This window comes from Python bivittatus, unplaced genomic scaffold (assembly GCF_059951505.1).
Source record: "Python bivittatus isolate LINGU-HERP-01145 unplaced genomic scaffold, Pbiv_v1 ctg000080_np1212, whole genome shotgun sequence".
In the NCBI taxonomy this organism is placed as follows: domain Eukaryota; kingdom Metazoa; phylum Chordata; class Lepidosauria; order Squamata; family Pythonidae; genus Python; species Python bivittatus.
Genome location: NW_028277035.1, coordinates 33,139,801 through 33,165,886, shown reverse-complemented (window position 1 = coordinate 33,165,886; position 26,086 = coordinate 33,139,801). Strand labels below are relative to the sequence as shown.

At 37.6% G+C, this 26,086-nt stretch overlaps 1 protein-coding gene and 1 long non-coding RNA gene across 5 annotated transcripts in view; one reads left to right on the top strand and one right to left on the bottom strand.

The window, feature by feature from the left end:
- Positions 1–1,761, top strand: part of LOC148216659 (uncharacterized) — a 187,277-nt gene extending 185,516 nt beyond the window's left edge. For both annotated transcript variants that reach the window (XR_015794779.1, XR_015794780.1), the window contains one exon: positions 991–1,761. This is a non-coding gene — a long non-coding RNA (uncharacterized LOC148216659). The remainder of the gene's footprint in view (positions 1–990) is intronic.
- Positions 1–26,086, bottom strand: part of SPOCK1 (SPARC (osteonectin), cwcv and kazal like domains proteoglycan 1) — a 524,632-nt gene that overhangs the window by 459,737 nt on the left and 38,809 nt on the right. The window lies entirely within an intron of this gene.

The following is a 26,086-nucleotide window of genomic DNA, read 5'->3' as shown; positions in this document are numbered from 1 at the left end:
TGCAAAGTGTGCTGCAGTAATAAAGACACAAGTTTATAACATGCATCTTTTTCATATTTAGCTGGTATGGTACATTCACTTATGCATTAAGATCAAATATTTAGACAAAATATACTACATTTTTCCATTATGTATAAACCCATTAGGTTCTATTTTGCAATAATGAAATTTCTTCCATTATCATTCTTTTTTTAAAAAAATAATAATAATTTTAACACATGGAGTGTTTCCCTAGAGCAACTTAGCCAAAGAAGTATGCCTTTTTAAGATTCTTTTTGTCAAAGCCTTCATTTTTATAGTAGGTTTTAAGTTTCCCTAGGAAGCTTCGTTTTAGTTTAAGCTGATAATCACAAATACTTGCCAACACTTGTTGGAAATGCAAACAGAATATAGTAAAATGTCTTAAAATTGCAGAGAGGCAAAAATGATTTCTGTGTATCTTTACAAATAACAATACTGTACAGAGAGAGAGAGAGGGTGAATCTTACTGACAAAGTTATTCATATAGGTCAGCCTCAGTCTATCCACTATCCCATACTACAGACACACCTTATTCAAAAAGGCAAATTTCCTTTCAAAATGTTTCCAAGTCAAAAAATATATTTACAGCCAGTGGTCCAGAGCAGACATAATAAAGCGTACCTGAAACATGCATTCTGCAAACTGAGAGTTCTCAGAATGTGCTCTGCCTTTGTCTGATAGGAATTTCTCACTATTTTTCTCTTTAACAGAGCCTAAAATTGCTAAGACAATTTGCTCCTAATCAAGGCTTGCAGAACTCACTTTAGCTGAACTTTGCATTAAAAAAAACAACACCCACAAAAATGGTACACAAACAAATGGTTTGTCAGAGTATTTCAATGAAGGGGGAGGGGATGGGGACTAAGATTGTTTCCTGTACCTCCTTATGGTAATAAAGTTATATCGCAAATCATGCTTGTAGATATTCATGCCAACTTATGTTGTTGTATTTCTATTCTTATTTGCCAGATCCTCTGGAGAAAAGTTGATTGCTTATGAAGATATGGTGTAAGCAACATTCTGAACAAGCGCCATTACCAAGCCAAGTACTTCCCGCCCTATACCTAGACATTTGATTGCTGTTGCCTCCCTCCCTCCCTCCCTCTGTTGTTTTGAAGTTTCATTCTATTATTTTCAGCCCATCTGCCTAATATATCAAGATCATTTTCAATTTTAGTTCTGTCTTATAGAGTATGAGGTATCCCGCTCAATTTTGTACTATCTGCAAATATAAAAAGCGTTGCTTTCATCTCGTCTAAATAATTAATAAAAATGTTGCAGAGTACAAGACACAGAATTCACTTTTGGCATTTCACTTGGTATCTCACTCCAGTTTGATGAATAACATAATTGATGAGCACTCTCTGAATATGATTTTCAAGTAAGCTATGTATCCATGTAATTGTAATGCCATCCACCTCACACTTAAATAGTGTGCTAATCTGAATGTCATGAGGTATTCTGTCAAATTCTTTACTGAAATGAAGAGATATTATGTCTACAGCATTTGCACAATCTACAAAAGAAGTTACCCAATTAATAAAAGGAGATAAACATTCTGGTAAGACTGTCTCTTCACAAATCCTTCTGGTAAAAATCACACTGTTTTCAAAATGCTTTCAGAATGATCTCTTTATGATGTGCTCTAGAATCTTCCCAAGTATTGATGTCATACTGTGTGGTCTGTAGGTGTCTGAATCTTCCTTTTCCTCCCTTTTGAAGATAGAATTATTTGCCTTTCCCCAGTCAACTGGCATTTTCCCAGTTGTTGAGGAATTTTTGAAAATAGTACATATAGTAAGCCACTTAGAGTCATTATGATTGAAGTGGCACAAACGTGTGTGTGTGTGTGTGTGTGTGTGAGAGAGAGAGAGAGAGAGAGAGAGAGAGAGAGAGAGAGAGAGAGAGAGAAAGAAAGATGTTCAATTAGGCCACAATTATGTTCCTATGGTACCCTAAAATGGAATTCATTCTGCAAAGGAGATTTAAATTAATTCAAAGAAAATGTTTCTATCAATAATAGGCTTCAATCCTGACTGCTCTGCTCTTCACAGTTGCCATTGTAACATATAACTTGTTACTGGAAAAGATAAGTCTGATACTGCAGACATTATATAATCCTCTCTAGATGGTTAACCCCTTAATCCAGCACTTGATTGATTTCACTTCACAAAATATGCTTAGGCACAATTTGGTTAGATTAGAATCTTTATAGTAGACAAAACTGAAGCCTTAAACCCAGCAGCCTCATGTAGTATATATAAGTCAATGTAAGCAGTATCAGTTTAAATTCTAAGCTTTTTCTTCCCATCCTTCTGAATTAACAGATATTTGGTTGGTCTGTTGATAGCTTTGGGAGACACCTTGATCAGGAAGGCTTTAAACTGAATCATGGTGGAATCAAAATATTGAAGCAAAGGACTCAAATGACTTCCACGTTATAAAAGGATGTGGGAACAGGGCTATTAAATGACTTGGGCAACATCAGAAAAAAATCGGTCTTTTTCTTGACTTCCAGAGGAAGAAATGGTGGACTGAAGATAGCGCCCAAAAAGCGGAGCTGACAGCCATGGCAAAGAATGAAGAACCAGCAAGTAGACTGGCTCAAAACTCTCAGGATAAGGGAGAGGACCAGAGATCACCCACAAGTGCTCCAGACAGTTGTTCCTTGCAAGGAGACTGCAAGACAGTGGTCTCAGATGGGTTTTGGGCACTGGGAGACAAGGAAATAGTCATCTTGCTCAAACTGCAGTCAGTGCCTTTGAAAGGACACTAAGTTTGCATACTTCCTTTTCTAATCACATTCATAAATTGCTTATTAACTACTTACCTATTAGAAACCTTTCGATTGACAAGTCTAAAAACATCGGGTGAGTCTGCCTTCAATCCTTAATGAAAGAAAATTTCAGCTACAAGCTAAGAACTTAATTTTTTTAAAAAAGCAAAAGGTTGATTAAAACTTTGATTTTAGAAAGCTACAAAGAAACTAAGGGTCCAGATAAATTTGAAACAACTCTTTCAACCCTTCTATATCTTACCCTAACTTCCAGTAAGATGGAGGAGGATAGAAGCCACTCGATTGTCCCCTCAAGTTGTGTTTGGGTTATTAACATCTTGGCACGTACTTGGACTGGACCGTATTTGGTCTGGACTGGACCGGACCTTAGATAGGCTTTTGGTCTCTTGATTTTGTCAGGTGTTTGGAGCCGACACCAGTAGCCCCTGTTGCTGCCGCGGCTGCTGTCTTGCCACATCCACGTCAATGCCTGTGCCTTGCTGTGCCATTGGAAGGTTTGAGCAAGTCAGCTGGAGTGGCTGCCGCTGGGCTTTTGGGGTGAACTGAGAGGTTTGGAGGCTGGAGTTGGCCGGAGCAGATGCCACTGTGCTCTTGGGGCATGCTATAAGGCTTGGAGGCTGGGACTGCGACTTAACTATATTGGGGTGTTTTCACAGCAGATGGAGCTGGCCGGAGAAAAAGCCAGAGGAAAAGCCAATAGACTGGTTGTTGGAGGCTGGAGATCGGGCCATGCCCATAGGTCAATGTGTTTGTACGGACTCTGTGATTCCATGGGACTTTTCATCTGGAGAGGCCAGCCAGGACTTTGGGGCATTGAGAATTGGCAGTGGCTGGGTGGGGGGATAGCAGTGGAGTGGCAGTCTGCTGTGGACCTTCCCCCCACCCCCCCGCAGAGCCTTTCTCTGTTTACTCCAAAGAGAGGGAGAGGAGTATCTTTCTCCTGACTTTGTCTCTTCAGCCAAGTGCTTTGTTTGCATGTTTCCCTTCTCAGGGTGAGAGCCTGAGAAGGGAGTTGATTTGGTGGGGTGGATGAGAAGGGAACTATTACCAGCGGGTGAGAACAGCTGGGGGTGCTTGGGTGTCAGGTTGGGTATTTCTGTGTATGTGTGTGTGTGCTTGTTCTTGAGTGGGTGAAGGTGGATGCCAGGTTATTGAAGGTGCTGAGAGCCAGTAGTGCTGAAGTACCTCAGGATGCTTGCTTTCCTCCTCCCAGGGGATGGATGTAATTGATTATTATGGGAGCCCTGGGGCCTTTGGAATTGAGGGGCCTGGAGGAAAAGATGACCGGAGAGATCTGTGCAGGCCATAATATCATGGTGGTGATGGGCATGGGGAGATATGGTGGGAGACAAGGAGTGGGCCACCCCCGGAGAACATGGGACCGGTGTCTTTATACCTGTTCCATGTTCCAGCTCCTTGGTCTCAACCGTCAGAGGCCCTGGCTTCTGAATGTTGCTCTTAAATGCCAGGTCAGGCCTGTAGTAAGGCCTCCCTCATCTATGATTTGATCATGGATGAAAGGGCCGACCTGGCATGTATTACCAAAACCTGGCTGGGCCCAGAAGGGGGGTGCCCCTCTTAGAGATGTGCCCAGCTGGGTTTTGAGTGTGGCACCAGCCAAGAACCCAGGGCAGGAGTGGTGGTGTGGCGATTGTCATCCAAGAATCGCTTATGGCTTTCAGGGGTGCTGCCCCACAGGTCACTGGATGTGAGACCCTGTTCATTAAGTTGGGCTCTAGGGATCAGTTGGGACTATTGCTATTGTACCAGCATCCCTACTGCATAACAACCTCCCTGCCTGAGCTCCTTGATTCCATCTCCAGGTTGGCAGTGGAGTTGCCCAGACTTATGGTCTTGGGGGATTTTAATCTGCCTTTCCTGAGAGTGGGATCTGAGGTGGCTCAGGAGTTCATGGCCACCATGACAGCCATGGGTCTATCCCAGGTCATCCAGAGCCTGACACCAGACAGTGGTCAAACACCAGATCTGGTGTTCCTGTCAGAACAATGGCTATGTGATCTGCAATTGGGGGATTTGTTGGTGTCCCCCTTGTCATGGTCATATCACATATGGACTACCATGAGATTCTCTGGTGCCACTATCCACTGCAAGGAGGCTGGACCCATTAGATTGGTCCACTCCTGGCGACTGATGAACCCAGAGAGGTTCCAGAGGGTTGGGGGCTGTTCCTGCTGATCTGCTGCACAGCCCATCTGAAGCCTTGCTTGCTGCCTGGAATAAAAGGGCAGCTGAGGCCTTGGATCAGATTGCACCTATGTGACCTCTCCCCTCCTGTGGATCCTGTCTCTCCCTGTGGTTTACGGAGGAGCTGAGGGAGATGAAATGAGAGAAGAGACATCTAGAGTGTTGCTGGCACTCATCTAAGAAGGAACTCGACCAAAGACAGATTAGAGCTGCTATTAAGGCCTACCAAGTGGTGATAAGGGTGGCAAAGCAACAGCACTCTTCCGGCCTTATTGCATCCGCAGCCCTGTTTCAGGTTATATGGGTCCTCTTGGGTACAGGGGGCCTGGACAACCTTTTGCAAGGTCATGCAGAAGAATTTACTCAGCATCTGTTGGATAAAATCATTTGGATTTATTTGCAGTTGGACACTGGCTTTGCTGCAAGTCTGTGGGAGATGCCTAGGGTGGAGTCTTGCCTAGTTATCTGGGAACAATTTGAACCTGTTGGGCCTGATGAAGTGGACAGGGCCCTCAGCACTGTGAGCTCAGACACCTGCTCTCTAGATCCATGTGCCTCCTGGCTTGTGAAAGCAGCCCAGGGGGTGTTGTGTGGGTGGGTTTGGGTGATGGTGAATTCTTCTTTGATTGAGGGGGTTGTTCCTGCACCTCTAAAGGAGGCTTTGGTTCACCCCCTCCTCAAGAAGCCATCGCTGGACCCCACGATAGTGGACAACTTTCATCCAGTATCCAACCTCCCCTTTTTGGGAAGGTGATTGAGAAGGTGGTTGCACAGCAGCTTCATAGGACCTTGGATGAAGCAGATTATCTGGATCCTTTTCAGTCAGGGTTCAGATCTGGATATGGTACAAAAACAGAATTGGTCACACTTTTGGAGAATCTCTGGCATGGGCGGGATGGTGGTTGTGCATCCATCCTTGTCTTACTTGATCTCTTGGCAGCTTCTGATACCATCAACTATGGTATCCTTCTGGACCTACTCAGAGAATTGCGGGTGGGTGGCATGGTATTGTGCTGGTTCACTTCCTTTCTCCAGGGTCAGTTCCAGTTGGTGGCAATTGGGGAGGAGAGATCCTGCCCCCACCCCCTGCTGTGTGGGGTGCCACAGGGGTCGGTGCTCTCACCTCTCCTATTTAACATCTACATGAGACTGCTGGGTGAGCTCATCCATCGCCATGGGGTGAGGTATCATCAGTATGCTGATGATACTCAATTGTACATCTCTGCCCCTGGCGACTTAAGTGATGCTGTGGGCGTCCTATCTTGGTGTCTGGAGGTTGTGAGGATGTGGATGGGGAACAACAGGCTTCAACTGAACCCTGGCAAGATGAGTGGCTTCGGGTTTCGAACCCCTCTAGTTCTAGGATTTTACCATCTTTGGTACTGGATGGGGTTGCACTGCCCTTGTGTGCAATCTGGGGGTCCTCCTGGACTCATGACTCCTGCTCGAAGAGCAGGTGGCAGTCATAGCTAGGAGGGCCTTTGCACCACTTGTACTGTGCACCAGTTGCACCCATTGCTAGATCAGAGGGACCTACTCACGGTCACTCATGTTCTGATCACCTCCTGGTTAGACTACTGCAATGTACTCTGTGCTCTACATGAGGCTGCCCTTGAAGAGTATCTGGAAACTTCAGCTGGTGCAAAATGCAGTGTGTTTCTAGTAGAACACATGTTACACCTCTGCTTCATGAGCTGCATTGGTTACCACTTTGTTTCTGGGTCCAATTCAAGGTGCTGGTGTTGACCTTTAAAGCCCTTCATGGTATGGGGCTGGACTATCTGAGGGACCACCTCTCCCCTATTTCATCTGCCCGTCCTACCAGATCCAGCAGAGAGGGCATGTTACGGGTTCCAGTGCCTAGGGAGATACATTTGGCCAGCCCCAGGTGGCAGGCCTTGTCTGCTGTGGCGCCAGTGCTGTGGAACCTTCTCCCTCCTGAGGTGAGACTGGCCTCATCACTGTTGAGCTTCCGGAGGTCCCTTAAGTTATGCCAGCAGGCCTGGGGACTCCAGGGGACAAGGGAATTAGTGAGCTGGCTCCCTTATTTTTAACTTCCTTTTATTCTCTGTTTTATTCTGTTTTATATATTTTTAATGTATTTTACTGTTTTTAGCTTTGTTGTACACCACCCAGAGTTGCCTTTGGTAAGATGGGCAGCTATATAAATTGATTTAATAAATAAATAAAAATAAAATAAGATTTTGGAATTAATTATAAAGAATCCTTCCTAAGGGGAAATGCTTTTGTTTTAATTTAAAAAAAATAAGATTTTAAAAATTGGACACTAGAGGAAACTAAAGGTTTCAATTAAAGGAGAGAAAAACAAATTTGACTAACAGTTACATAATGGCACAAAATATTCTAACACTGGAAATATTGAAGGATACTTTTGAAAAATGGAGTCAGAAATTAATATTAAGAATGTCAACAGCGATATCTGCCTCTGTGTATAGACTGTGTCTAAAAACTGTTATGGAAGAGGAACAAGTTTTACCTGACAAGACAGAGATTGAGTTAAAGAGGACTTAAAAATGACAAGCTACAAGAATCACATGGAAAAAGATGTTACACTGGACATACAAAAGAAACTGGCTGATGTTTTAATAATTAAAAGGGACATACACACAATAAACCAAGAGAGTGACCTGGATAATTTTTTCTATATTGGATTTACAAAAGAGACTTGTTTAAGCTTTGAAGAATCTCATGAGAAGGGACAAAGAAGAAATGAAAAGAAATCAAGTTCTATGACATTATTTGAATGGACTAAAGATTAAGGTTGTTAGAAGTAAAAGGAAGGAATATAAAGTTGGTTTATTTGATATTTAAAATAAATATGTTGTTATTTCTGTTAACCCTTAATGGACTTTTGCTGACACCAGGACAGAAATGACAATGCTTTATGGATTTGTTTATAGATAAGAGATGGGATATAGAAAGAAGAGATCATTTGTTGTAATTTAAGAGGAGGTGAAAAGTCACTAAAATTGTTTATACTTGTGATGAAGGTTCTTCTTTATATATTTCTTTTCTTTACTATATTCTAATTTTTCTTTCTTTTCTTTCCTATTTTTTCCCTTTGCCCCTTTTACTACTTCTTTCTATTTTTCTACCTTTCTTTTAGTTTGTATTAGTTTTTACTATTGTAATTATGACTTTTAATAAAATTACTTGAAAAAGAAAAAAGAAACAAATACTGTATTTTTCTTAATGCTTCGAATATGGAAAATAAGTAACATGAGCTTGAACTTCTAGCACAGGAAGCCAAATATGACTTTAGGTATAATAAAAACCTGGGCAGTAAACACCCATGGTTGTGATATAGTGGTTGAAGGGTACAATTTGTTCAAAAGGAACAGAAGTAGTAGAAAGGGAAGAAGAGCTGTGGTATATGTAACACACCTGCTCAGCAATTCAAGTAAATACAGTATGGGTCAAGATGTAGTTTAAAATTCTTGACCTTCAATTGGCTATTTACATAAAATAAAAATGATAAATTGAATTTTAATTTATCTTTCTGTTTCCTAGTTGGTTTAATTTTGCTTTGGAATAATTTGATTTGCTTTTTTTCTGGGGTGAAAGAAACTGTTCCATTTTTATGTCAAATAACATCATTATTCATATCAATATACCGTAGATGATTATTTAAAATTGGTTACAAAACAGGCTGATACTAATTTTGATAGTCTTTCCCTATGAAAATGGAAAGTTATTGTAATGGGCTTCTCAGAACCTGGGAAACAGGATGGCAGTTTGCAAAATAGCATAGGCATATCTGCAAATTCTTTCTTTATCAGGAAAATGGGGAGCCTCCTCCTGAGTGCATTAACAGCTGATAGTGGTAAAAGACGATTTGCCCTAAGCATCTTAGAGATAAATTGGGTGCTAAATCAAACATATCCAATTCCCAAGATTTCTATAGCCTTTTTTATTTTCCCATTCAATACATCTGGTTAAAGAAGACTAGGAGAACTTTGTTTTGGGGTTGTAAATGGCTGCTAAGATCACAGACTGAACTGAATTTTGCATTTGGCACATACATGAATAGCCGATGGATTGGACAAAATAATAATAAGTCAAGTACAATAAGAATCTCAGCAAAAATTGAAATGCAAAATGACAACCTGGGATAATAAGATCATCAATTTCCTCTCTAATTCAGTATGATCATTTCTGATGGGGAAATCTTGACTTTGATATGGTTGAAAGTGCATTTTGTGGAAGTTCTTCTATTAAAAGTTATTTCATCCATTATAGCAACAAATGAATTCCTGTATTTCCAGCACATATGGGCAGACTCTTTACTGCAACATCTTTACTCCCAGGCATATTTGTTTTTTAGTGTGACAATAATCAACCCATGGTAGAAAAATATCAGTTTCTGGTAAAGAAGCAGCTTGATCTCTCTGACATTAGTACCTTTAAAAGGTCTCTTTTAAAAGGGCCTTAAATACATTTTAATATTTACTTTTTGAATTATAGTTTGTAATCAATGCCCATCTGCATAGTTGGAGGTTTGGGTCCAAGGCTACTGTGTCTTCAGCCCCTCATAGCCTACTGATCACACAGAAGCAACAGGGTATAGACAGAGAGTTAAGGATTTGTTTTGTGTCTCCTCTCTGTCTTTCACGCTGCCTACCCTTTGCCTCAGAGACTGCTAATCTGGAGTCACTTCTTTTTGCCTTTCCTCCAATCCCAAGCACACAGAGGACATGCTATTTGACTGTTCTCCTCGTAAGATATAGTTAGCTAGGTACTAGACTCTGCCTATCCCTAAAGTGTATTTCTGCAAATAAATCTCCTCCCTGTTCTAGGTATGAAACCTGCTTCACTATTCATTGCTCAAGTAAGATTCTCACTCTCAGGAAAATTCACATGCATGTACAGAGCACTTTAACCTCTAATATGCACCAGTCATAAATAGATTGGTAGCGTCAGCCTTTTCTCATCGCAAAGATACAACAAACATTTCAAGAGATTTTCATTATGTTAAACAATTGTTAAGCTTAAAGATAAAGCAGAGCAGAAAGATTCAACTTCATCTCAAAGAATTCTCTGAATTTCAAAGAGTGTTCTGTTAAAAGCTTAGACATTCAAACCTAAAGCACCAGTTAAAATATCTTTATAAGGACATTTTTGTAAAGAATGTCTCAAGGGGTAAAATATATTAGTATGCAATTGCTGTAAGATTTTAAAAAGGCTTTTAGTCAGTTACAGCTGAAAACAAAGAAATCATTTCAGCATGTGCTTCATTGTTCTTTAATACCCACTACCAATCCATCTATCCTTTATCATTTATACTAAGGGATGCTTACAGATTTAACTAACCCTAAAGCTTAAGCATGCTATCAGACAACACTAAACATTGTTATTGTTCCTCAAGAAGATTCATCTTTTGAATTGGTTTATTTTGGTTAGGGGTGGCTTAATAAACACAGGACAAAATGTCACTTAATTTTTAAAAAATCAAGCAGAATTGTTTTATTTAATGTATGGAAAAAATAAGAAAACTAAAACAAATCAGTTGTGCCTTGAGTTTTTCAAAGGCCAAATCAGCATAGTATTTTATGAAAACTGCATCTTATTAAAGTCTCTCAATTCTAGATACAAACTCTCTCTGTCATGGATAGATTCACAGCACAGAATGCATTATTCATCTTTTTTTTTTTAATGTGCAATAAAATTTGTTAAATAATTTGATGACTTGAAACCAATATAATTTCTAATGCACTGATAAACGATGTCACTTGTACCCAAAAAGGAATTTTATAGGTTGCAACTATTGGAGCGTATCAGGCACTGATGACAATAATTATTTCACCTATTCATTTTCTATCGAGAACTCTTGTGTTCACCATTCTCAAGTTCTTCTCAAGCTCAGTAAAAAATTAAAAGGAAAAGTGCTCTGCAAAGAATTATCATTTCCCTTGGATATTTCAGGTAGAGGTCACTGCCTATCAGACTTTTAGGAACAGAAGACTTTATTTTAATGTATCCCTAATCACTCCATATATTGGAACCCAGAAAGCAAATACTACAGCAATGACCATTCAGAGAGAAGGTCTGAGAAGGAGTGGAACTACCACAAAACTGAACTAGCCAATCTTCATAAAGCCTTACAAGACTTCTACACAGGTAACAACTTTCTTTGAGAGTATTCCAGTGATAACATCTGTTATCAAGATCCAGTCAGAACTTCATCCAAGGATCATAAATAAATTTTTATTAATGAATAAATAAATGTCTTTCTAGGAGTTCAAACCCATACTCAAGAGCTAGCTGCAAAGAAGTTGTTGGATAAGGTGTTGGATACGGTGTTTCTACTGTTCTTAGAGGAAGCCCGGATAATGAAGGTTGGCTGCTGCAGACTCAAGCAATCAAGCCATTTATGCAGCTCTAGTGTTTAAAACTTACAACTCTTTCTCCTGCCCTTATAGGATAGCAAACCTCTTGCAACTTGTTACTTCAGCTTGGATGGGGAGGTGGGGAGGGGGAGGTTCTCCCACAACATGTTCTGATAATAGTATTGTCTGGTCTCAGGTCATTTGCTTCCAACCTTCCCAACTGTAGGCCTCACCGTGATAGTACCTGCCTTGCCGATTATGACCATGCCCTACTTTGCATTGTCTCCCCTAGTCTCTAACCAGAACAGCACATTTTGTTTCCCTTGAGCCTGAACCCTAACAAAGAGGCAGACCTAGAGGTCAGAAGTCCCACTGCATGAACATCCAGTCGTGTAACCCAAGAATTACAATATGGATAATATGTGCACCACTATTTTAGCTACTGTGTCAATGATGCGATAATTAAAAAACAATTTTATACATTTATACTCTTCTTGTTGGGATTAATGGATAGACAATTAAGAAAGAGTTATGGAAGATTGATTTTACATATGATAACTGCTGTGAGATTATTATATGCACAAAAACGAAAAGACTTTGAAATACCCACAATGGAGGAGTGGATGGTGAAGATGACAGAATTAGCAGAGATGGCAAAATTGACTTGTTCGATTAGAGAAAGGACAATAACTACACATATTAGTGAATGGAAACCCCTTATGGAGTTTTTGCTGAAAAAAGAAAAAATGAACTTGTGATTTATAGGTTTGATAATTAGAAAGGGTAGACTATGGAAACAACAAAATTATGTTGTAACCTTAGAGGGAGAAGGTAAAATATAAATGTACTTGTAACTGCTGTAAAGAAGACAAGAAGCTGCTTCTTTATAACTTCTTCTTTTCTTTTCTTTTCTTTTCTTTTCTTTTCTTTTCTTTTCTTTTCTTTCTCTTCTCTATTTCTTTGTACTTTTTTTCCACTTATTACTTCTCTTTACTTTCCTTACTTTTCTCTTTCAAAATTTGTATTCTTTTTAAAATTTCTTTAATAAAAATTATATATCATATATTATATCTATTGTATATCTATATATATATATATGTGTGTGTGTGTGTGTGTGTGTGTGTTACAATTAGTGTAAAAAAAATTGCAGACAGGTGTCAAGGCAGGATACCCAGGCCATAATGTCTAAGTAAGTATAGCTAATTTATATCAACATTTGATGCCAAAAATATTACAGAATCATTGTTCTGTATGTAAAGCATGCAGCATTGTAAGTGGCACCAGTGCATTAGTCTGGCTTTAGGACAACGATCTGTCAGCACCAGCTTTTGTGATCTCTTTGCCAAGGCCAACGCTGGAACAGAGTCTGCAATAGCCACAGCTGTTACCCTGAACTTGAACAACACCTCTCACCTAAAAATGTAATGCAAAATCAAATAACCCATTATAGCAAGCACAGTGCTTATTCTATATAGAGGGTATCATGCTTTTCTGAATTTTTATATATTCATGTTTTCCTTGAAACATTTTTATTATGACTTTGCCTTTTTAAAAGTCAAAACTTTCTAGGATTCAGGCTTGCAGAGATAAGTGAGGAAGGAAATGCTAAAGAACTATCCAACTTTTATTTTAATGAACAGATGGAGAAAGCAGAAGGAAAACTACTTAAACAAGTTGCGAGAGCTGAAGCTGGCAAGGTGGGAAATGACCCTGGGATCAGATACAGTCGTGTGAAAAAGAAAGTAGACCCTCTGAGTTCTAGGGTTTTACGTATCAGGACATAATAAAAGTCATCTGGTCCTTAGCAGTTCTCAAAAGTAGGTAAATACAACCTCAGATGAACAACAATACATGACATATTATCCCATGTCATTATTTATTTTACAAAAAGAAACCCAAAATGGAGAAGCCATGTGTGAAAAACTAGGTACACCCTTACTGCTTCCATAGGTATGAAGAGGCTAAGTAGCAGCCAGGTGCTGCTAATCAAATGCCCTTGATCAATTGATCATCAGCAACTGTGACTACCTCTATAACAGCCAAAGTTTTAGGAGTTTGCTGGTCTTGAGCATTGAGGTGTGTGTTAACACAATGCCAAAGAGTAAAGACATCAGCAATGATCTTAGAGAAGCAATTGTTGCTGTCCATCAATCTGGGAAGGGTTATAAGGCTATTTCCAAACAATGTAAAGTCCATCATTCTACAGTGAAGAAGATTAATCACAAGTGGAAAACATTCAAGACAGTTGCCAATCTTCCCAGGAGTGGACATCCCAGCAAATTCACCCCAAGGTCAGACCGTGCAATGCTCAGAGAAATTGCAAAAAATCCAAGAGTTACATCTCAGTCTCTACAGGCCTCAGTTAGCATGTTAAATGTTCAAGTTCATGCAGTACAATTAGAAAAAGACTGAACAAGTATGGTTTATTTGGCAGGGTTGCCAGGAGAAACCCTCTTCTCTCTAAAAAAACATGGCAGCATGGCTTAGGTTTGCAAAGTTGCATCTGAACAAATCACAAGACTTCTGGAACACTGTCCTTTGGACAGATGAGACCAAAGTGGAGATGTCTGGCCATAATGCACAGTGCCACGTTTGGCAAAAAGCAAACACAGCATATTAGCACATTAGATAAAGTCATACAGAAATAACACTAGCATATTAGTCAAGCACGGTGGTGGAGGGGTGATGATTTGGGCTTGTTTTGCAGCCACAGGACCTGGGCACCTTGCAGTCATTGAGTCGACCATGAACTCCTCTGTATATCAAAGTATTCTAGAGTCAAATGTGAGGCCATCTGTCCGACAGCTAAAGCTTGGCCAACATTGGGTCATGCAATAGGACAATGATTCCAAGCACACCAGTAAATCTGCAACAGAATGGCTGAAAAAGAAAAGAATCAAGGTGTTACAATGGCCCAGTCAAAGTCCAGACCTCAGCCCGATTGAAATGCTGTGGCGGGACCTCAAGAGAGCTGTGCATAAACAGATACCCGCAAATCTCAATGAACTGAATCAGTGTAAAGAAGAGTGGGCCAAAATTCCTCCACAATGATGTGAGAGACTGATAAAGTCATACAGAAAACGATTACTTCAAGTTATTGCTGCTAAACATTTTAAAAACATTTTTAAAACATTTTTAGTAATTTTTTTTTAAAGTTTGATGTGTTATGTATTTATATGTATTTATGGTTTTAATGTTTTGTGTGAGTTGCCCAGAGTCCCCCATTGGGGGGAGATGGCTAGGGAAGAAATTTAATAAATAAACAAATAAAATAAATAAAGGTGGTTCTACAAGCTATTGCATCATAAGGTGTACTTAGTTTTTCACACTTGGCTTCCCCATTTTGGCTTTCTTTTTGTAAAATAAATGATGACATGGTGTAATATGTCATGTGTTGTTGTTCATCTGAGGTTGTATTTACCTACTTTTGAGAACTGCTAAGGACCAGATGATTTTTATTATGTCCTGATACGTAAAACCATAGAACTCAAAGAGGGTGTACTTTCTTTTTCACATGACTGTAGGCCTTTTGCATAAACACAAGCCCAAGTCAGATATAAATAGTGGGGTGATGTTCTACAAGAAAGCAGACTGCAACCAATCCATTACAAAAGAGCAAGACCAAAAAACTAAGGATTCAAACCATGGGGCCATACATATATACACAGAACCAAGTTCATTGTCTTGTAGAAACTGTTCTTTATCTTATAAAGAATATTTTCTACTCGAGTTCCAGAATTCCACGAACAGTCACTCATGCCCTTGTTATCTCCCAGATAGACTACTGCAATGTGCTCTACATGGGGCTACCCTTGAAGAATATCCGGAAGCTTCAGCTGGTCCAGAATGCGGCCGCGCGAGCAATTTTTGGGGCCCGAAGGACCCATATAACACCTTTGCTCCGTGAGCTGCATTGGGTACTGGTTTGCTTCCGGGTCCAATTCAAGGTGTTGGTTATCATCTTTAAAGCCCTACATGGCATGGGGCCAGGCTACCTGAAGGACCGCCTCGCCCCCACAATCTCAACCCGTCCCACCCGATCTCACAGAGAGGGCATGCTTCGGATCCCCGTGGTAAAAGAACTTCGTTTAGTGGGATCCAGAAGGCGGGCCTTCTCTGCTGTGGCCCCCTCCCTTTGGAACATCTTGCCCCCGGAGGTGAGACAGGCCCCCTCATTCCAGGCCTTTCGGAGGGATTTGAAGACCTGGCTCTGCCATCTGGCCTGGGACGGGGAGGGAGAATATCAGAAATGGGGTTGGCTGGCCCCTTAGCGGCCTGGTGTGCCCCCCATCGGCCTCTTGGATTTTTTAGCTTTTTAATTTTTTAATGTTTGGTTTTTATAACTTTTAATCATATTTATGTTTTTAGTGTGTTGTAAGCCGCCCAGAGTCCCCCATTGTGGGGAGATGGGCGGGGACAAGTTAAATAAATAAATAAATAAATAAATAAATAAATAAATAAATAAATACTGCTGAGGCTGGAGGCAATATCAATATATCGTTGAGGTGCTTCACAAATGTATACATGCATACAAATAACCACTTTTCAAATTGTTGAAATAGCTGTATCATTTGCAGAACTCATGGGATTGCTACCAAAGCTGTCCCCAGCTGACTTTCCCTGTGTACACATGAACAGCCTCTTCAACTGTAGGCTAAACTTCAAAGTATACTACGGGAAAGCAGTGATAAGCCTGTTATTGCCAAGGAAGCTACATGGACATGACTATGTACTCAACCAGGAATTAAACTCAACTCAACTCATTTTTTTTTTAAACTGACCTTAAGAATGACTTGATTATTATATACTCCAACAAAAAGGGAAAAGGCAGTGAAGCATGACTGGACTTTTAAAAGATGGAGAAAAGTATGAAACCAGTGAAGACAAATTGCTGGAGTAGCCCCCAGCAAAGAAATGGCTTTTTAAGTAGAAGAGTTACATCCAGGAGTCTTTATAAATAGAGAGCTATAAATTCAAATGCATGAATATTAATTTTTTTTAAGAAAAAGGAAATGCTGTTTGTATCTGACAGAGGAGAATATGAAGAAATTAGTTCACTGTAATAAAGACTCAGATTTTGGGCAAAAGTAAAGAAACTGCTTATAAACTTATACAGTACAGGATTTTAAGTATTACTACATCTCTCATATGTAGTCCTATTCAATGCTGTAATATACTAATATTCAGCTTTTCAAATGCATATTGATCAGTGCAATTGACATTGCTTTATGTATCACATCATGCAGAAATCAATCTGTTATAATTAAAAGAAATGCTTGAGATGTTGCTAAAGTTCATAATTGCCTACTTTGAAATATGAATTTCTGCAGTTCATAATATTCAAGATGGTTTACAAGTTGTATGCCATTACTCAAATACCCTTTCTACATTCAAACTATAAAACAGAATTTTGTTTAAGTCCAGTGTTAAAGATTAAGAACTAAGCAATCATTGTAAAAATGATTACTGGGAATTTTAGGCACATCCAGAAATTGTAACTTTCTTGGCTTTCCTCGACTGACAGAAAATTCAATATTCCTTTCCCTACCCCATTTCTTCCAGTTCAAGATTAAATCTATGCCTTGCCCAAGTCCTAGAATGCTTTAAAACTGCATTGACCGGAATCCTAACAGTTTGCAAGAGAAGCTGGCAAATATTCCAACTAAAACAAAACTCATTTCCCCCACCATGTGGAAGAGCAGGCTGTTGAGGAACAATGGCAGGCACCCGTCCTGCCCACCTATCTGAGCCTTCTCCCAGCATCAGGATGGCAGAGCTGCTTATAAAAGCTGCAACCTTGAAACAGGTGGGGGTGGGATGAACAGAGGTGATGGGTGTTTTGGAAGCTCTGCAGCAGCAACAAAGGGAGAAAACAGCCAAATAAAAGTTGTTGTTGTTTTTCTTCAGAGACTGAAAGGTTCAGAGGAAAAAGAAGAGGCACAGAAAAGCGAGCCCAATGTTGGGAAGGTGCAATTGCTTTACATGATGCCCATTAATAAAGAAAAAATAATAGAAGAAATCCCAGAGAGAGAGGATTTAAAGACAGACCAAGGACTGGAAAACACTGCTCTATACTAGTAATCGTAACAGTATACTAGTAATAGTAGTAGAAAAGTAATATAAATAGTATAAGATAGAATAGAAGAAGTGTAGTATAGTAGTAGAAGAGTGTAGTATAGTAATAGTAGTAGAATATAGTATAGAGAAAATTGTATAGTATCTTTAGTAATAGAAATAGAGTGTGGGATACAGACAACAGAAAACACTCACATATAGACTTGTAAGTTTCATATTTCACTTTTGCATCTTGGATATGTTTTTCAAAATAAAACATTTCCCCAACCCTTATAGGGAGATGTAAAAATCCAAGTGTCTAGGGGCCATGCTTTTGGTGGATCTTTAGAGACTGGGTCAATCAAATTGGACACAGTTTAAAAAGAACCTGTGATACTTCTATTCCTCTTTTCCTGCCTTTCTGGTCTAATAAAGAAACCCCTCTAGGGTACTAGAGGGAATAATCAAGAGAGAGCAGGAACCGAATCAAGTGCCTAATGGAATTTGAAGAAGGAAACTTTGATACAAGCAATGTGGTGGCTTGGGAGGTGTGCTTTCCAAAGCTGTTGAATGTGCCTGCAGAAAACAAACACGTTCTTCTCTTAAACACAATTTACCCATTTTAATTAAATATGCCTCTAAGTGAAAAATAAATTATATCAATAAACCAGGTTTTGGGGTTTTTTTTTGTTTTTTTGCCAAAAGGAAAGGTGAAATATTCCAGCAGAGGTACATCTATAACACACATTTTATCTCATTTTTAACTAAATTATGGTCTTTCTAAAAAAAAAAAAAAAAAATGGGACTTAGAAAATTGCCATTTCTGAAATAACGTCAATATTTGTTTTGAAGTCAAATATTTTTCCTCTATAAGCAAACTTAAATTTGGACCGGGAAAAAAAAAAAAAACCTCTTAGCACATACAATTACATGCCTTAAATTCACAATTAAATCCTATGTATCTCTAATCAGAAGAACAGCTTTCTCAATTCAGTGGATAGCTTATTTTGTTCATACTTTAGCTACAGTTGTAGTTGTGGGGGGGAGGGGGGTGTTCTTTATCATTTCTTGAAAGATTTGAACTAAAGTTTTCCAATCCCAGTACAGAAATCCCTGAATATCTACAAATAATTTTACCTTAATAGCCCTATAAATTAAATATGCTTGAGATTCATGGTATGACATATGGACTAAGTTATAAAAAGTAGTTAAGTGGGTAGTGGAGGAGAATGGCCTACACCATTTCAGATTTCTAACTTCTGTTAGCTACTGTACTTTCAAATGAATTTAGTACAAAGGAACTCAGGAAGACTTTCAATCAAATAAATATTGTTGAAAGATGGGAACTGTTTGTTATATATCAGAATGTGTGTTTTGGGGAAAGAATAAACTTTTTGTTTTCCCTTTCTATTTCAGAATGATAATGTATAAAAAAAAGTATATAAAGAAAAATATACTGGAAATATTAATTCTTAACAGAAATGCATTGGATTCTGCAGCTACTTTATTCATGTCAATCCTTATGAGAATTGCTCTCCTGAGTTCTGATCCAACAAATGAAATACTAATAAAAGCCTGTTTACATACAGAAACCTTAGATGTTAATTCATTTTATATGTTTTTGAACCTGACTTTTTACACAATGTCATCTACTGAACTGCTTTATATCATTGGGAATCAATAAGAAATTTTATATATTCACAACTTTAAAATAATACCATATAAATGAATACATAACTGACATAATATTGTTTATAAAATAATCCAGGTTTTAGAAGAAAAATTTAACCATAGCTCTTCTTCAGTGCATTTTCGGAATAGGAGGATTATAGGTTATACTCTTCCCTTACATTAAAACACCCTTTTGAACAACTTGAAAGAAATAAAACAATGAGCAATAAAAATAATATTCTATTGCTTAACATTTTCAAGCAAATAAATAATGGAAAAGTTATGTTCAGCTTGGTGGAAAATCTCCACTGGCCTGAAAGTCAGTTTACCTTCCAAAGGTCAGATGATAGCTGTAAGTAGTCTCCGTCTCCTAAGCCTGGCCTGTCAATATTAATTATTTGGCATGGAAGAAAACACCAAATCTTTTCTTCTTAAATCAAACAGATCTGTACCCAGGCATGCCCAGGGAAAGAAAATGGAGTTACATAACCTAAAGTATTTAGGAGGGAGGGGGGAAGGAAGGAAGGAAGGAAGGAAGGAAGGAAGGAAGGAAGGAAGGAAGGAAGGAAGGAAGGAAGGAAGGAAGGAAGGAAGGAAGGAAGGAAGGAAGGAAGGAAGGGTGAGTCTTTTGCAAGCCAGGCAAGGTGAACCCAAAGCATGTAGGCTCCCATGTATTGTTTCACCAATGTTACATCCCTTAGACAAAAATAATTTTTCACAGCAAGCTTCTGCATCTGGCTGCCCTCAGCCATTAATGTCTTGCAACAATATCGTGTACAACTGTCAATGAAGTGAATCTCAAATGGTGCTAAATTAAACTATCTATAGAAGCACTCTAAGTTATTACTGCCTATTTTGATTATGCCATTCTCTTTTGCAGTGGGAAGATCACTTCCTAAATGTTCTTCGTTAAACTATTTTTGTTCTGAAATTGCCATTCATTTTTACAGATGGTCAAAATGCTTGCACATTTTTGGCATCAAGGATTTTTTTAAAGTCTTTTGCTTTCTTTCTTTTTTTTTAATTCAATCAGATCTATGATGGGGGGGGAGTTGATAAAAAAAATGCAGCTCTAGCCTATCCAGGAAAGACGAAACATTATTAAGACTTTTCAAATGCCCTGAGCCTTTGCATGAAAAGCCTCCTTTTCATATGGTTTTATTGTTTCTTATTGATCCCAGCCTGGGGATTAATAATCTTTCTGTTAAAAGAGGAGGAGGAAGAGGAAGAACAGAAAGTTTGACTACAGAATTCTCTCACTTGGTTCATTCTTTTTCCCCCTTTTCTTTAAAAAGATATAGCAAAAAGTTAATTGGGGAGGGGCAAAGACAGTGAATATGACCTGGGCCAATTCTTAAAGAGGCTGTTCAGAGGCAATTTACAAAAATGTTTATTCGAACTTTTGAAAAGCTTTGTGGAATGGGAGTAAATATTCTAGGGAAGGACACTGGCAGTTAAAAGAGGACCCAGCCTCTGGACCCAAGCCTGTCAAGGAGTTGATAAAGGCAGTCCTTTTGCTGATTTAACTATTTCTGTATAATGATATTTTTTAAATGCTATTTTGGTGTTCCAACAAAATTCAATCTTTATTTCATTCAATGACCAGCATAACACAAGAACAAACAAATTAAAAGAAATCCAAAGCAGAATGTATCAGACCAATGTGATTTCTTAAATGTATGCAGAGTATAACATGATAAAATATTAACACTAGACCTAAAACTAGTGCTTAAAAACTAAAATCAATATTATTAATATGAAAACTATGGCACTAAAACTAATATTTAGAATCTAAAATATTTATTAGCACTAAAATTATAAAATTAGCACTGTTACATATGACCGAGAGGGAAACATAAATTCTCTGTGTCTGTGTATCCACAGCAATAAAGTCCTTTGTCATAAACCAATCAGTGTCTTTATTATGGCCACTGACCAATGGTATATTCGTATTTTAGAATAATGCTTTAACTGTAGTTCCCTGTGATCTGCCATGAACTCTATAAAAGTTAAGAGGGGTCTTTATTTATCTACTTGAACATTCATTCTGATACCCTCATTTTCAGTTGACTTTCAGCAAATTGGAAAAAGAAATGACTCAGCACTGGTAAAACGACCAGTGTTTTCAAGGAAAACCCAATAATAAAATCCAAAGCAGTACAGAATCTGAAGGATAAATGTTCCAATCCCCATAGAGGTCCTCAAAGAACAAATTCAATTTAAATGCAGACAAAACAAACTTGAATTCCATAACCAAATATTGGTCTTGTGGTTGACACACTGAGGTTAAAAGGAAGAGGCATGTCTGGGACCCTTTACTCATGCCTGAGCAGTGCAAATCTTGAGATTTATATCCGTTTGTCTGAATCTCTCCTACTACCATCACTGTGTTCCCCACTACTGTTCTACAGAAGACTTACACTTTCCGATATCTCACACAGGAGGCTATCTGCCCCAGAGGCGTATGCAAAGTAAATCACCTCATTCAGTGATTCTCCAGATGCTTATTGAAGATTCTATGGAAGATTCTGGGCTACTATACTGGCTTTTTTTAAAAAAAATTTCCCCCTTTCATTATGCCGTTATCAATCTTAATACACTGTGTTGTTTCAATATATTGATGTTTATATAATATGATTGAAGATTATTAACTTTCTATTATTTAAATAGCTTACAGTATTGAGAGTGGAGAAGAAAAAACATTAGTTAGTTACAATTTAGAATGTCAATATTACCAGCATAAAATTATTTGGCTTTTTCATCCAGAGTTAGGTATAACATTAAAAAAGAACCACTACAACTCACATCAAAATATTTGTAATATACTAGGGGTTTTGACCTTAAGCTGATTACTTAATATTAAATTCTCCATTATATTGTTACTCTACCGGCTCACTGTGATGGCTTTTGCTCTGTAGATCCTGATTCTATCACAAACTGTATACATACAGCAGATATACTGTAATTTAAAAAGCAGTTACCACTACCACATGATGTCTAAACTTTAACTTCTGTAATAAACCTTTAATAATAATAATAATAACAACAACTACTACTACTACTCTTATCCCCTATTCTTCCTACAACCATTAGTTGAAACAATATAACGATTAAAACACTATAAATGAATGAATGAATGAATGAATGAATGAATGAATGAATGAATGATAAATAAAAACAAGATGGTGGGAAAAGATCCTTCTGAACACAATACAACTATCGCACAGGCCCCCATAGGATCCCCAAGGTTATGTGGGGAATTACACTCCTACCGAAACAAACGCAAATGCAATCTTCCTGAAGCCTAGAAATAGGTGGACCCTGTTCTCTAATCAGTTCGACATTTCCATATCTCCAGCTGAATGCCTGAACAGGCCTCTTGTGATCTTGGGCCTATGATGCAGCTCTCTTCACCCCTTCTCCGTACATTTATTATATGTCCCAAAATAATGAACGTTCTATTTCAGAATGTTCCTGAAATAGATTCTATTCAAAGCTGAATGCAACAGGAAAAAAAAAAAAAATCAGACAAATACAATGCAACTATTCTAGGCTACTATGCAAATTAAGCGATAGTTTTTGATTAAATTGACTTTCTCTAAATAGAGAAGGGAGACTGGATGTCTACTGTGGAGAAATGGGAACAGGAATATTTAGTTTTTCTAAAACCAATTGGTACATTTGCAACTGAGGAAAAAGAGGCTAACTGTTAACAGAGGGGAACTTTTTTACATTATGTCAGATTATTAGAGACACTGACTGGAGACAGGTCTCCAGAATTCCATAGTCCGATTACAAGACTGCTGACATAAGAGGACTTGTCCACATTCACCTCTCCCTCCATGTTTCTGCCTGAAATCTGCTCTGGTACTCCAATAGGTTTTTCTGAGGGGTGTAAAAGGGTCAGGGAGAAAGTTCCCTTTTACAGTCTGATGCTGTTGTATTTGTGCAAGAACACCACTGAAAACAGCATAAGATGACATCTATTTACATGGTGAATGAAACACTGTAGACAGATGATTTCTCCCTATTTCAATGTAATAAAATTAGATACAGGCCCAAATATCACATGGATCAAAAATCTTGTGTTTTCAAAATTCAAATAAACAAGCCAGCATTCAGACAAGATACTTGGAAACTGTATCTTATGCTTGGTGCATTTAATTACTGGCTACAACTTAAGGAAATGTCATAGTATCTCATGAAAATATGTTATTGGGAATAATAGGATTTTAGTCTCCTAATCATATCAAAATACATTTACTTGAGAAATTTGGCTATTCACTGATTTATTTTTTCTAGAGAGCTGATATTTTAAATAAGAAGCAATTTAAATAATGGACTAATTATGTGTTTCTTGCAAGAAGATTTGCACTGTTCTGGTATAATTTTTAGATCCAAAGGACTATTTTTAAAATGTTTGGTTATGGAAAGAGCTCACTTTTGCTAGGTTTCAGTGAATATCTTCTAAAAATCTTCTTATCTATTTACTAAAAAACCTACAATCTTTTTATATTATACCATGTTTTATATATGTGCGTGTGTGTGTGTGTGTGTATGTATATATAAATTCTATTAAAACTTTTTAAAAAGTTAAAAACGAATACAAACTTTTGTACAAATACAAAATACAAAAACAAAATACAGTAAGGAAGAAAAAGAAAAAGAAATCAAAGAGAAAGCTAAAAGTGCAAGAAAAGAAACAAAAGTAAAAGAAAAATAGAAAAGAAAAAAAGATATAAAGTAGCTTCTGATATTCTCCACAAACATTATAAGTACAATTATATTTTAACCTCTCTCTCTAAAGTTACATCATGATTCTCTTCTTTCTATAATCTATCCTACCTAATGAAAAAAACTATGAATCACAAGTTCAGTTTTTTCATTTTTACGCAAAAAGTCCATAAGGGTTTTCCAGTCACCAACACATGTAGATATTGTATTTTCTCTAATCAAATAGGTTAGTTTATCCATCTTAGCAAGATCTGTCAATTTCACCAGCCATTCCTCCATAGTGAGTAGTGTCAAATCTTTCCATTTTTGTGCATAGAATAATCTCACTGCAGTAATCATATATTGAGATAATCTTCCATGACTTTTTTTCTAACTGTGTATCCATCAGTCCTAAAAGGAAAAGTTCTGACTTCAACTGAATATTAATCTTTAAAATCCTCTGCATCAATGTATGTATTTGAATCCAATTTTTTAAAGCTTTTTTACATGTCCACCAAGCATGAAACAATGGTCCTTCATGTTGTTCACATTTCCAACATATGTTTAAAGTGCCTTTATACATTCTAGATAATTTCTCTGGCATCATGTACCAATGATATATCATTTTATAAAAATTCTCTTTAAGATCATAACATAATGTAAATTTCAACCCTTTTAACCACATATTTTCCCACTGATCCATTTGTATGTTATAACTAATGTGAGAAAATTTCTTAGCCCATTTATCATACATTCTTTAACCAGTTCTTCCTCTGTTTCAAATTTCAACCAAAGTTTAAATATTTTAGCAATTACATGTTCATCATCAGTGCACAATTGTACTTCAAATTCTGTCTTAGTTTGCTCCATATCATAAGTCTTTTTGTCCATTTTGAATCTTTCTGATAAGTATAAATGGGAAAACCATTGACAACTATATCCTTCTGCTATTAGTTGCTCTCTTAATTTAATCTTAAATTCCCATTGATGGTTTTCCAATAATTGCTGGTACGTCAACCATTTCTCTTTGCCTGCTATTTCTCTTCTAGGTTATGCTTCTTGAGCTGAGATCCACAAAGGTGTTTTTGGACATAACCTGAGTTTATATGTATTCCATATTCTCAATATGGCATGTCTAATAAAATGATTTTTAAAGTCCACATTAATTTTAACGTTATTGTATTACAATCTAGTATGCCTATGGGGGGGATCAAGTGGAGTGGTACATGAGGATCCTAAGGACTCACCTTTTTGTCCAGTCTCCTGATGTGCTATGGTTTTATCTTTAAGAGAAATAAGGAGTTTGGAGGACAAGGCTGAAGGTTCTAGTAGCACTGCGGTTTATTAAGAACTGGAGTATGTACATACTACACATTTTATTTTTTCTTATATCCTGGGTAGGATATCTCCACTCTTAAAATAGGCTATGTTGTATTTCGGCATGCCTTTGTTCACAAATCAATGTGCTTCACATATTATAAAGAATTATACTGTGAAGACAATTATGTTACCTAGAAATTAGAGGCTAAGGATTGGTCACAAGCTGTTATACCATTGAAGGAAGCTAAACAAAACATTTCTTTATTAGATGTGTATCATGTTTTCACCTCCAAAGGGTCATCAAAGAAATTAACCATTCTTTGATCTACCTTTTGACAATCCTCCTCCTCATCCGGATTAAATAAAAATTGCTTTCCCTCATGACACTGCTTTAACTCTTGAGGATTTTAGTCACAGGAAGAAAGGTATTGTCTGGATTCCAGTTTTATCTATTGAAAATGAAAGGGAAGACCCAGAATAATTTTGTCAAGGTCACGCCTATCTATCTTGGTAGACATACCCCACAAGCTTCTTACTCACACAAGCACCAAAAATTATAGCCCTTATTGGACAAATAGGCACAATATGTGCTATTTTCAGAAAGAAACATGATGCTCCAACTGCATTTGTGCAATATAAAACTAAAAAGAAAAAAAAAACCAACCCTTTCTTATATAAATTGTTTAAAAAGGTGGTTGATCAACAATGAGAAAGCAATCAATCTTTATTTACAGACAAAAGGCCCAAGTAGCAAGTTACAGATACATTCTAAAATTTGACATTAAGTAAAACAATTTAATAAGTAAAATACTTCATAAATATTACATAATACACTTAAAAACCCAACTCATTCATTTATTACTAAAAACCTTCTTTTTATGCCCATAGTTAAAAATTTGGCTGTTACCTCTGTAATTTTAGAATTTTTATCTGCAAGTAAAATTTTAACATACTCAGA